Genomic DNA, 13,352 nt, shown 5'->3' with positions numbered 1-13,352 from the left:
GTTATACTAGTTCATTAAAGCATTCTTCCACTCTCTTTCATAACATATGCTATGAATCTTCATAGCAGTCAGGGTACTTTTTTTTCAATTAATTTTTCTTTTTTGCTTTACTGGCAGTCAGTTTTACTAATAGTCATTTTTCTAAGTCAAACGCTTTAATTAAAGTTGGAATGAAAAATCTGATTAAAATCTAAATTGGCTCAAGGAGCTGTGATCTTTTGGTCTGCTCTTTGCTGTTATATAATTTATGCCCCAAATAGTTACATTAGGACTTTCAGTACATTGTCCTTACCTAAGGCATTTAGAAAGGTCTGGAGCTTTGAGCCAAATAATCCTAATTTAGAAGTTATTGCATACCCAATGTCAAGAATTTCAAAACTAGCGATAGGTTAAGGAGTGAATTTCTAGAATGATTTCATTTTTCAGCAATTCCGAAAGACAGGCACATGATTTATTTTCTGTTGGTTGCCTTTCCCATTCTAACCTGTTATTTAAATAAATTCAATACTCAGCCTAAAATTCATTCTTGGTGATAGATGCTCTGCCACACTCCAGAAGAAACCAATTAATTTTGAATATATAAATGAGTAGTCAGTACAGGGGGAAAAAAAAACAAAACTGATGTGGCTTATTTGGGCTTTTTCTATTTTCCAAAAATTATTCTGATGATAACATGTTTAAAAGGTAGGATCTGAAAACCCAGAAAAAGCAATGTTGTGTGTCTAAAAACAAAAAACCCAAACCCTGAACTACAGAGTAAGCTGATAAATCTGATTCTCACTTAGTGTCTCAGGTGGATAAATTAATAATTTCATAAAAAATGTATGAGACCATCAGGGACATTTGAATTACAACAAAGCCCGATAGAACAAAGCTAAGGAAAATGGGAAGCATTTATGAGAAGACATTGAAGTTACTCGAGTGTGTTGTTTTTCGGGCTCAGCTTGTAGGGGTCACTGGGGGTAGTGGGTCCTATTGCTGTTCTCTACAGATTGAAATTGGCTGCCGTGGGCAAAGGTCACCCCACGGTATCAATTACTTGCTGCTACCTGGAAATTTTAATTTCATGCCCTGCAGTAGATCTGCTTTCTTCTCTAGTATGAATGGCAACTGTCTCCGATTGGTAACAAGAATAACTCATTTCCTCAGGGTCATTACACTCTAGAAACTTCTCCATTCAGAAAGTCGATTGCAGATTGCTGTCACAACCAGATCTGCTGCACAAATATGCTGAGTGAATAGAGTAGAAACTGTTTCCTCTCTTAACCATTTTTAAGATATGGTTTTGGTTTCTCCTTTGCAGTGGGGTCAGTCTAAACTCTGAAGAACTGATATTTAGGTCAACATAGACTTTCTCTGTGGAATTCCTCAAAGAAAAAGATGACTAGAGATGTTAGCAAACATAAAAAGTCAGTATTTTTAAACAGTAGGGAATCTGGTTGAAGGAAAATTTGTAGTGGGCTTATTTTTGCCTGGAAATACTGTTAAGGGTCTATTAATAATCTCTTCCTTGCCCAAATTGTAGCCTTTGGAAAGATGAGGTGAAACCTATTTTGACAATGAGATTAATATTGCACTAGGAAGCTGATAGAAATATTTAGAACAAAAAGAACAAACCCTTTCCATTTGGTCTGCTCCATTATTGACCTGGCTTTGAGTTAGAATAATGAGAATCAAAACTGCCAGAAATACATGATAGTAAGTGACCAAAGGAAACACTGTTAAAACACCTCATTTTTGTTACTTTTGTTCCCTTGGCCTTGGTTCTAATTTCAGAATGTTCCTTACAGTCTCATCAGCATTGCAAAAGAAAGAATAAACTTATAGCTCAATTAAATAGCAATGGACATTCCAGAGTATCTAAAATTTTTAAATAAGCAGAAATGAAAAGTTGAGTTATTAAATGATGTTTCTTCCAGAACCTGTGTTTGAGGATGTTTGCACATACACACAACATACATAACACCCTAACTATGCAGTTGTGCTTGCCCGTAATAGTAAGTGGGAAACACAAAATAGAACTCACATGGAATTTCTTCCTCTGCAAATCACCAATCACCCTGCCCATTCTCATGAATACAATCAAATCTGTCCAGGCCATAAAGGCACGTAAGGGCAAGAGAGAATCTCCGCATTTTAGGTGTTGGGCATGTCAGTAGGTAAGGAAATAAACGATGGGGGAAGTGAGGGAAGATTATGAGGTGGGTGAGAATTGCTTCCTCTCTGGCCATTAGTTTTCAGAACAATGGCCCAACTGAGAAGGGCTGTTGTCAGAGGAAGCAGCAAATATTACCTGCTGAGGGTCAGGGGTCTTCAAGTTATTCCATCCTTTTTGATACAAAAGGCCATGCTTTACGCCTCCTTCTCCCCATGTTAGGAAATAAATGAACTAATCATGTGTTGCTTTAGACTAATTAGCCACTATTATGGCCTATTTAAATAAGTTTTTAAATGCAAGTAAAAAAATGCAAAACAAAACCAAGAAGTTATAAAAGGCCTTTAAGAAAATGAAGAGAGATAAAAATGTTGAATCTTGGTTCTTTAGACCTACACATAGAAAAAGAAAGTAAAAGGTTTTCTAGTGCAGCTCTCTCATTATGCAAAATGAGAAAATGGGATTCAAAAAGCAAAATGACCTGCTCCAGGTCACACAGCTTCTTAGAGCCAGACCTTTTATGAAAAATCCTTGTTTCTTAAATCTGGGGCAATTTGAGCTCAAAATAAGTGATCATAGTATACTCTAACCAGGGGAATAAAATAAAACTCTCGATTCCATACCATACTGATATAAGCAGATAAACAAATTGGTAAGAAGGAAAAGCCCTTCTTTAACTTGAATGCCAATTAATAGAGAAAAAAATGATAGATTTATGAAACTATCAGTGGATACTAAAACTGGAGCATTAAAGTTTTAATGAGAAACAGGATATCTGCATAGTCTAAAAGGTGGCAAGGGTAGCAGAAAGTTTCCTGCTGGCATCCCAGACAGTCATCCCACTGTACCACAGGCTCTGTGCCACATGTCAGGGAGTCCTTTAGGCATGGTTACTCCTGTTTCTATAGGGCCTGCAGGGCCTTTGCTCCATGATGCTAACGGAGCTTTCCAATTAATATCCTCTTTTGAGTCAGAAAGATATGTTGACTGCATGCCCTCCCTGATGGGTCTTAATTCCTGCCAGATAAATGGACATACTTTGTTTGAATAGACCAGTATTCTAGCTTCCCAGGGCCCTTTACTGAACTTCACTACTGCTGGAGGCATGTGGAAGGCAAGAGTACAGTCTATATAGAAATGTCATATGGCCTAAAGAGTTTAAGAAAAGCTATTCTTGGGAGATGTACTGTTCTACATTCATGCTACAAAATTCCAAATGGCAAAATTAACATGACCAGAAAATGAACTGTTGTTCACATTTTTCTGCATACTCTGGGTAAGACTTGCATTTGTGATCATCATTAATGATGCCCAGTAACAACATTTGAGAGTGTCGCCAAAAGCCAGTATTTACAAACTGCTTGATGAATGATGCAGTGTCATGGAGAAAGAGGTAACCGATATTAAATCAACACCTCTAGGGAACTGCAGAGGCAAGCAGATCTACATTGTTTCAATACAAACAGGTTCCAAAGTCATAGCACTGTCAGTAATAACAGCAGTGCTACCTCTTTCTTGTGGTGGCAGACATGAAATTAGCCAGAAACAGTGCATTTGACAATAAAGAACATAAAAAGATAGTTTAGTTCCTGGACTTGAGCAGGATGAGATGGTGTCTGGATACTCTCAAGAATCTTCACCTGCACTTATTGAATGATAAGCAAATGCGTAAGGGCCTCTTTTCTACTTTTTTCCAAATCTCCATTAATAAATCACAGTATATCACATGAACCTATGAATGTTTAAAAAATGTGTTAAAATCAAATTGTTTATATAGATAGGGGCTCTGTGCAGTCTAGTGGAAGGGTGGAATGGGGGAGCTGGCTGTGGTGATATCTTACTTTGATAATGATAGCTTAAGAAGGGTTACAAAATGAATTCTTGAGAATTTGTAGTACCTCTCTGGGCCTTGGGTTTCTCACATAGCTGATGTATATAGCTAGAAGGCTAATTTATTATTTTCCACTTAGAAATATCATTGTCAAGCCCAAGCCTGCATACAGATTGGCTGGCCAAAGCACTCTTTCCTTATAGACAAGGGCCAGGGAAGCAAAGTTATGGGATCAGAAATAGGGGAGTTTATTCTACAATGGGAATGTTTAATGTCATCCTCAGGAATTGGCAGCCAGATGTGTGTAAACACATTGGGATTCTAGCTTGGCCTTCAAAGGACATCTTCTCTCCCAAGCAGTGCTAAATGGGGCAGCACTAGCCTTCAATCTGAGATCATCAAGCATGACGGACAGCTTTCCTTCTCCTGGCCTGAGTGTCCCTTGTGTATCTACATTAACATTTTCAGATTGACTGCCTTGCAGGGCAAGATCTGAGTCATGTGGACATTGTGTATTTCCATGTGAATTCTTATATCTGATCCTTTCTCTCACCAGGGGCAAGATCTTACAAATTCTTCATTTCCAAGTTCTTGGGAGTGGCTCATGGCTGTCTTGCCAATGAGGGATCACTTGTGCTACAAAGGATGTGAGTCTGTTAAAGCCTAAGTTATTGTCTGTTATATCTTTATTAGAGAAAGAATGAGAGGAACTGAAGTTTGTGTCTCAGCTTGGAAAGTCAGTTTCCCCTGATCACCAGTCATCTCCCCAATTTTCATCCCTCCCAGCCAGGTAGGCAGATCCTGCCTCACATGCTGTATTAAGGGCACATTCCTTTAGGATAACATTTATTTTTCATTGTGCTTATTTTACAATTCTACCTCCTCTAAATCATGAGTTCGTGAGAGTAGGGACCATGTTTTACTAACCTTGGATTTCCCAGAGCCCATATAGTGTTGCAGCCAAGGTCTTGATCTCTGGAGTCAGACTGTCTAATGTGGGATCCCTGCTCCTGTGTTTCTTCCAACTTCTCTCAGCCTCTGTTTTCTCACCTATAAAACGGGGGATATTAATAGTAACTGCCTTGTAGGTTGTTGAGAAGAGTTGGAGATGTCATATGTAAAATGTTTAGCACAGTAGCTGCCATTTGACACACATTAAATATTAGTATTTAGTTAGTAGTAGTTGGTGCATGAGACACAGTTACTCAAAGAAATGGGTACTGAGGCCAGGTGTTCATGCCTGTAATCCTAGCACTTTGGGAGGCCAAGGTGGGTGGATCAGCTGAGGTCAGGAGTTCAAGACAAACCTGGCCAAGATGGCAAAACCCCGTCTCTACTAAAAATACAAAAAATTAGCTGGTGGCAGCCACCTCTAATCCCAGCTACTTGGGAGGCTGAGGCAGGAGAATTGCTTGAACCCGGGAGTTGGAGGTTGCAGTGAGCCAAGACCACGCCATTGCACTCCAGCCTGGGTGACAGAGCAAGACTCTGTCTCAAAAAAGGAAATGGGTACTGAGTAAATGGATGAGATGAATGAGAGGTGCAGCCAAGCCTGTGAATGGAAGTCACAGCTAGAGCTCCGAAACCACAAAATGGGTCCCTATCATAGCCCATTGTCACTGAAAGGCATTTAATAAATGTGGTTGCAGTAGGAGGAGAAATTCTGGTGACAACAACAGATAGGTAAGTCAATCTCCGGGCTTCCTGAGGTTTTCAGCATCTCAATTTTTGCCCAAAGGGACCTTTCCTGGGAAGTCTCATGGAGAAGACTCAGCTTCATTGCATTACAGAATTAATGTGTGAGGAAGAGATATTGTGGAATTCAACCCATCTCACTTCAGGAAAGATTTAGGTGCAGAGTGTTAAGGATGATACTCTTCCGAGGCTTCCCTGACATCCCTATGAAAAAGTTAGGCGACAGTTGATTGGAAGCAGGACTAGAGGCATACAGTGAGGTGTCTCTTCAATGTAAGGCCAAAGACTAGCTGCCACATTTTAAGGCCCTTTTCAGGGGGAAGGTTCTTAAAAGGGCTGCCTCAGCACAGATGCACTGGCATATGTCACCGTGGCAGGTAGACACATATTAAAACAAACCTCACAAACACAATTCAAAACACACCGAGTCTGTAAGGACTGGTTCCTTACATTAGCTCATGAGTTCATCCCCTTGTCAAGAAGAATTGACTCTAGGTAGAAGGCAAAACACTTGATCCTCTCCAGAAGGCCACGAGAATTTAACTTCTTTCCCTTTCAGAACTGATAAGATCTCACATCACCACGTCAGTCTGGCTCACAGGAGGAGTGAGACCTGGCTCTGCTAAGAAGCTGGTAGTTGTTAGTGGGAGCTTGAGACCCACAAACAAAGGGATTTTTAACTACCTGGCTGTACTTACATTTGGTTTTACTTCAGGCTTTCACACTCCATGCTTACCTCACTGGCTTGTTATGTAGACCAAATGAGATGTGTGTAACAGTGGGTTTAAACACAACATCTCTACGCAGATATGATCTTTTCCCATTGTTAAGGGCACTGTTAACACAATGCCCTCAAAGAGCTTTTGGTTTGAATCCATTTATAATCTGTATATTCATAAGCTTTGAGTGTGTGTTTGATTCTGATAAATAAAGTCAGCTTGGGTGAGAGCTCTTTCCCAAGGGAGAGCGCAGAATGGAATAGGGCACTAGAGGCAGGAGCTTGGAGCTACCTGTGTAACTCAGATCTCCCCAGTCCTTCCAAGCCTAAGGGTACATAAACAGTAGTTTACTCCAATTCCACCACCTCTTGTTCCCACTTGTCCAGGAAGGGCTCTGTTAAGTGCTCCTTCAATATTTTGGTCTGTGTCAATGGGTGTTACCACTCTGCCACCTCCTACTGGGCACCTTCATTTTCCCCTGCCAGGTCACGCCCTCTACCCCACAAGCATGCTTAGTGGCACCGCATATTGTCTTGTGCTTCATTCTGTGTCCCACTCGGTTGGAGTGCTCTCACAGCAGGACTGCCTGAGTCCCTTTATTTTCCAGAGTTGAGGAGAAAAACTTCTTCATTTTTATTTCCTGGTCACATTGTTCTCCCACACTGAGTCCAGTAGGGCCTCCACTAGGAGCAATGCTCAGGGCTGTGCCTAGAATTGTTCTTCCCTGTTGACGGCTAGGACTTTTCTTCAGCTGCCACGGGCTGTACCTGGCTTCTTTTCTCAGAAGGCTTCTCCCTCTCTCAGGCAACTCCTTCTACCTCTCAAGGGCTGTGCTACCCTGTCCCACTCATTTTTTCAGATATCCTAGAGGCATCTGTGGAGACTTTACTTCCTTCTTCCCTTGCCCCACCGCCCCAGCCTTTCCTAATATTCATTCATTCCACAGACTTCTTTGAAGAATATTTGAACTATATGAAATGTTTTTCAAGCTGTCAAATAAAATTGTGTTTTAACTCCAAGCAGTGCTGAAAACATCCCATAACTTAAAACCCTGTAACCCTAGAAGAAATTGCCTTATGGAAGATGGGGGGACGTGGTTCAGTGATAATTTTATCACCTAAATTTCAGTTTTAAGAGATGATTTAAACCTGAACACTGAGACATATTTAAAGGGTTTTATTAAAAATATTTACTTAAAAATTATACCTTAGTGGAAATTTTCCTCCCCTCTCCTCCTCCTCCCTTCCCTAGTTCTCTGGAGGTAAGTTCTGGGTGGAATTGGAGGTCTACAGAAGTTGGACTGGAGCGTGGTTCTGGTGTTTGCTCGGGATAGTTGGGTGGGATGGGAAAGGAGATGAGCCCTCTATGCCTCTCTCTAACTTCCTCTATTCTCCAGCCCCTTAGCCTCTCTAGCTCTGTAGTATAGCCTTAACCTATTCTGCCTGCAACATAGCTTCACTCAGTGTATAGTGGATGGAAAGATCCAGAAAGGGGAGAAAGAGGGCACCCAAGACAAATTTCCTTTATTATGAAAGTTTTTCCACATTTTCTCCTCTAATCAGAGAGCAGATTACAAATTGACCCCATAGCCTGTTGTGCTGCTTGAAGAGTCTGACCTGAGAATGAGAAGGAAGGGCGGGCAAAGTCATGCCTCCCTGTCGCAGTCAATCCTTTCTTTTGCAATTCTCTCCTCCCCTCCCCTCTGGTCATCCCTCCATTTCAACATTTGTAGGTCCCTGAAGCAACTTATAGCAGTGCGAATCAACACCTTCCAGGAGAGTCCTTGGTCTTTGTGGCTTGCTGAAATCAGAACACCAGAATTCCTGTGCCTGGATTAAGGTAAGTGGAGATGGAAGTTATTGGGGGAGTTAAGAGGTCATTTTTGGCCTCAGGTGCTTTCAGCGAGAGGTCTGGAGGAGCTGCTGTAGGTTACACTGGAAAAGGATGGCGTGAGGGACCTGCGTCTTGAGAAGTCTTTTATGAGCCTCCCAATTCTGGGTTAGGTGTCTCTCCTACCTGCCTCCACAAGGCTTCCTTCTTAGCTTTAGTACTTATCCCCCTGTTGGCTCTTGTATGACTCTCGCATGACACAGTAAGCATCCCAAGCAGTACAGTATCCCCAGCCCTCGGTCCTAGCTCAATATAGGTTGCTTGTCACCCAGCCTATAATCCCAGCACTTTGGGATGCGCCAAGGTGGACAGGCTGCTTAAGCTCACAAGCTTAAGATCAGCCTGGGAAATATAGTGAGACCTTGTCTCCACAAAAAACAAAAAAAACAAAATTTTTTTTTTTTTTTTTTTTTTGAGACAGAGTCTCGCTCTGTCGCCCAGGCTGGAGTGCAATGGCACAATCTTGACTCACTGCATGCTCTGCCTCCTGGATTCACGCCATTCTCCTGCCTCATCCTCCCGAGTAGCTGGGATTAGAGGCACCTGCCACCTCGCCCGGATAATTTTTTGTATTTTTAGTAGAGACGGGGTTTCACAGTGTTAGCCAGGATGGTCTCGATCTCCTGACCTCGTGATCTGCCCACCTCAGCCTCACAAAGTGCTGGGATTACAGGCGTGAGCCACTGTGCATGGCCAAAAAAATTATTTAAACTAGCAGGGTGTGGTGGCACATGCCTGTAGTCCCAGCTACTTGGAAGGCTGAGGCATGAGGATCACTGGAGCCCAGAAGGCAGAGGCTGTAGAGAGCCGAGATCGTGCCACTACACTCCAGCCTGGGCAACAGAACAAGACCTAGTCTCTAAAAACTTTGCTTGTCTATGAATGAAGTGGGCTGCCAGATTGGAAAGGTCACAGGACTCAGGCTTAAAGACCTACAGATTTTTTGCTCTATCGTTTACTAACAGGGCTGAGCACTTAGCCTCTCTAACCCTCAGTTTTTTTCAGTAGCTGAATGGGTTCAATTTATCTAATTCTACTAATAGGATCATGGAGAATGAGATTAACAGATGTAAAAGGGCTTTATAGACTGTATGTTGCTAGTCACATGTAAGATATTATCCAGATACAGCTTGAGCAAAGAAAGTATGACATTGGCCATTTTATATAAAGCAAGTGTCTTAGTCTGTTATAACAAAATGCCACAGACCGTGTGGCTTAAAAACAGTATTTATTACTTACAGTTCTGGAGTGGAGTAGCTTCATAGGGCAGCCTAAATAACAATCTGTGTCTCTTGCTTTCACTAACACTAATTCTGTTTTTTGTCTCTGATTTTTTTTTTTTAAATGAAACTCTAAGGTGATTCCATTCTTCACAGAATTTGCACTGGTTCCAGCCAAATGTCCCGGAGCCCTTTTCTACTTGGGGCATTTTCATTCATGCAGATGGTGTAAATTCAAACCTCAAAACCAAAGAATGACAAGCACAAGGCTGCGAATTTTCCAGAAAGTCCTTTTTTCACCACTCAAAATTCATATAGAGTCATTCATGTTTTCCTGTCATCTCCCTTTTTCAATACACCATTTTCCCCTTTAATCTGTGCTTTGACTTCAAAAGTCCCAGGTTTTGACAGATCTCAGTTTCACCTCCCCACCTGGCACAGACCCTGTCTCCTGCATAGTTGTTAAAACCCAAGGGCACCCAAATCGTACAACACCCTCAGGACAGACTGGCCTCAACACCTGCTTCCCACTCAGGTTTCTATTTCCCTTTCCATCTTCGGTGCCTTGGGATTTCCCCAACTTTCTTGTTTGTTGCATTTTCCCTAGCATTTCCGAATATTTTGTAGTAGGAATGTTTTTCAGAATAGGTAGTCTGCCGTATCAGTAGAAACTGAACCCCCTACCGATATTTTTACACAAGTAATGTCTAATAACAATTAACATGAGAAGCGGAAAAGAAAAAAAGAGTCTGCCACCAGAACAAGGAGTAGCCCTGCTCTTCAAACCAAAAGTAAATTACGTATAACTACAAGTTTTTTTTATGAGTTCAAGGGATGGAGCATCTAAAATAAGAACTGGTCCAAGACATCCATGGATATAGGGATGATAGCATCACTGCCAGGGTTGTCTCATCATGACCCCTGGCCAATGAGAAAGTGTCTCCAGAGGCCAGTGGGAGAGTCTGCTTCTGCCTGCTCCCAGCCCTGCCTCCCTGACCTGCTCCCCGTCATCCAGTTTCCAAAGAGGAGAACCCTGAATTCCTTGCCCTGGGGAAGAGCTCTGCCATAGCTTTGAATGACTCAAAGGACAGGCTCTGCAAAACATAAGTATAGGTTGAAATGCTAAGTTTTTCTGCCACTGTTTTCTTGAAACAGCCCAAGAAAGGACTCAGAGAAATTGGCTCTTGCTACAGGACACACAAATTGAATACTTGAGTCAATCATCCAATGATTTGTCACAATGCTGAACACACACCAGAGCCTTTGCTAAACATAAGGAGACAGAGAATGTTCTTGATAGAATCACATCCATTTGTCGATCCCAGGTATATTCCTAAACAAGATGATGGTCTAACTTTGGGGGGCCTGGTGGCAATGTGGAGGTGTGGATGGTGAGGAACAGGAGCCACTCTTGCTTATTGTCCTCCCTGATCTTCAGGTCAATGGCTGAGCTGTGCCTACCCTCCCTTCATCCTGCACTTAGTCATACGTGAAGCTTGCTTGTCTCAGTAGATCCCATTGGATTTTCATCTTTGTTATTAAATCAGGGCCACATTTGGCATGCTTATTTTATAACGACCATCTTATGACATGTAGGTCCTTTGGCTGAGGGAGAAGTGCCTCCACAAATTTAATTACCCTCAGGTGAGCAGCACTGGGTGCTTGTCACATCAGAACACCCCAACAATTGGGAACAAATCTGTATTTATCCTAGAGACGAGACACTTTGAGCCTCAAAGGATAATACTCTCAGAGTTTACTTTCTCCTCTTATTCCCTTTCGGGCTACCAAGGTTTTTAGTCACTGCTGAAGCTATTTTGTATTTTAAATCCACAGTCCTTTCATTTTAAAACTGCAAGGTTTTTTATTTTGTCTCACCCCTAAATTCAAGGCCCAGAAGGGCCTGGTGCTGTGCCCAGAATCACATTGCTCACCTGGGGCAGAGTCTCCAATTCCTAGAGCAGTTTCAGTCCCCCATGTCCTCAGCGTTTCCCAGAAGATAGTAATGGATGACATGAATCTGGCAAACAGCTGGGAATTACTGCCCTCCAAAGTGGTGGAAGGAGTGGCTCTGAGGGCCTGTCTTGGCCGACGTAGATTTGGTATCAATACCTGCTGAGTACAGAGGCCAAACAGACTGCACCTGGGCTCTGCCTGTAACTCTCCAACCTAACTCATGCCACGCCTGGTGAGGAGTTAAAGAAACAAATCCTTGTTTTTTATTTTCTTCATAGGATCAAATCGCTCAGGGTACTTGTAAGGAGTGGACCATTATTTTACAGGTGTGTAATGCTTCCACCTCTTGCATCCTTCCCTCTTCCAAAGGCTGTCATAGCAACAAGGCCCATCTCTGCAGGTGTCAGGAGACCTTCACATTAACTTTCCTTGGACAAGTAACATCAGAACAAATTCTCCTTTGAACTTAGGTCAGAGAAATCTAAACCTCATGGAAAGTATGAAATGCAAACCATCTGTATGAATTAGTCTTTGAGCCCATTATGATACTGGGAACTTATTCTTTTTTAAGAATTTCAAATTATTTCAGTTTTTTTAAATTTTGTTTTTGAGATAGGGTCTTACTATGTTGCTCAGACTGACCTGGAACTCCTGGGCTCAAGCAATCCTTCCACCTCAGCCTCTTGAGTAGCTGGGATTACAGGTGTATGCCACTACACCCAGCTAAAATTATTTTGTTTCTAATTGACACATAATAATTGTAACTATTTACAGGGTACAGTGTGACGCTTCAATACATACATACATTGTGTAATGATCAAATCATAGTATTTAGCATATCCATCACCTCAAACATTTATCAATTCTTTGTGCTGAGAACATTTGGAATTCTCTCTTCTAGCTATTTTAAAATATACAGTATATTATTGTTACTACAGTCACCCATCTGTGCTACAGAACACCAGAATTTATTTCTCCTATCTAACCGTAATTTTGTACTTGATCAATCTCTTCCCATCGTCCCCTCCCTACTACCCTCCCAAGCTCTGGTAACCACTATTCTAGTCTGTATTTCTATGAGATCAAATTTTTAAGATTCCATGAGTGACATTTTATGGTATTTGTCTTTCTGTGCCTGTGCCTGACTTCTTTCATTTAACATAATGAGGTTCATCCATGTTGCTGCAAAAGACAGGATTTCATTATTTTTATGGGTAAATAGTATTCCATACTATAGATAGACCACATATTTTTATCCATCCATCTGTTGATGGATGCTGAGGTTGATTCCATATCTTGGCTATTATAAATAGTGCTGCAATAAACTTGGGAGTGCAGATGTCTCTTTGACATGTTGATTTCCTTTCCTTTGGATAAATATCCAATAGTAGGATCACTGGATTATATGGTAGCTATATTATAATTTTTTTTTTTTTTAGGAACCTCCGTAGTTTTCCATAATGACTATACTAATTTACATTGCCATCAACAGTGTATTAAGAGGAACTCCTCTTTTTTTTGTTTTGAGATGAAGTCTTGTTCTGTCACCCAGGCTGGAGTGCAGTGGCTCGATCTCAGCTCACTACAACCTCCACCTCCCAGGTTCAAGAGATTCCTGTGCCTCAGCCTCCTGAGTAGCTGTGACTACAAGCAAGTGCCACCATACCTGGCTAATTTTTGTATTTTTAGTAGAGATGGGGTTTCACCATGTTAACCAGGCTGGTCTCAAACTCCTGGCCTCAAGTGATCTGCCTACCTCAGCCTCCCAAAGTGCTGGAATTACAGGCATGAAACACTATGTCTGGCCATCTTTCTTTATCTTTCTCTGGAAAGAGGAAATTCTCAATTTTAGAGAAAGCTCTGTTGTGAATATTTGGCAGTTTTGC

At 41.6% G+C, this 13,352-nt stretch overlaps 1 long non-coding RNA gene across 1 annotated transcript in view; it reads right to left on the bottom strand.

The window, feature by feature from the left end:
- The window catches only part of LOC129527950 (uncharacterized), a 67,968-nt gene that overhangs the window by 43,959 nt on the left and 10,657 nt on the right, over positions 1 to 13,352 (bottom strand). The window contains exon 2 of the long non-coding RNA XR_008673056.2: positions 4,914 to 5,036. This is a non-coding gene — a long non-coding RNA (uncharacterized lncRNA). The remainder of the gene's footprint in view (positions 1 to 4,913; positions 5,037 to 13,352) is intronic.

This window comes from Gorilla gorilla, chromosome 19 (genome assembly GCF_029281585.2).
Source record: "Gorilla gorilla gorilla isolate KB3781 chromosome 19, NHGRI_mGorGor1-v2.1_pri, whole genome shotgun sequence".
NCBI lineage: Eukaryota > Metazoa > Chordata > Mammalia > Primates > Hominidae > Gorilla > Gorilla gorilla.
The sequence above is the reverse complement of the archived record's forward strand: the minus strand, read 5'-3'. Positions and strand labels throughout refer to the sequence as shown.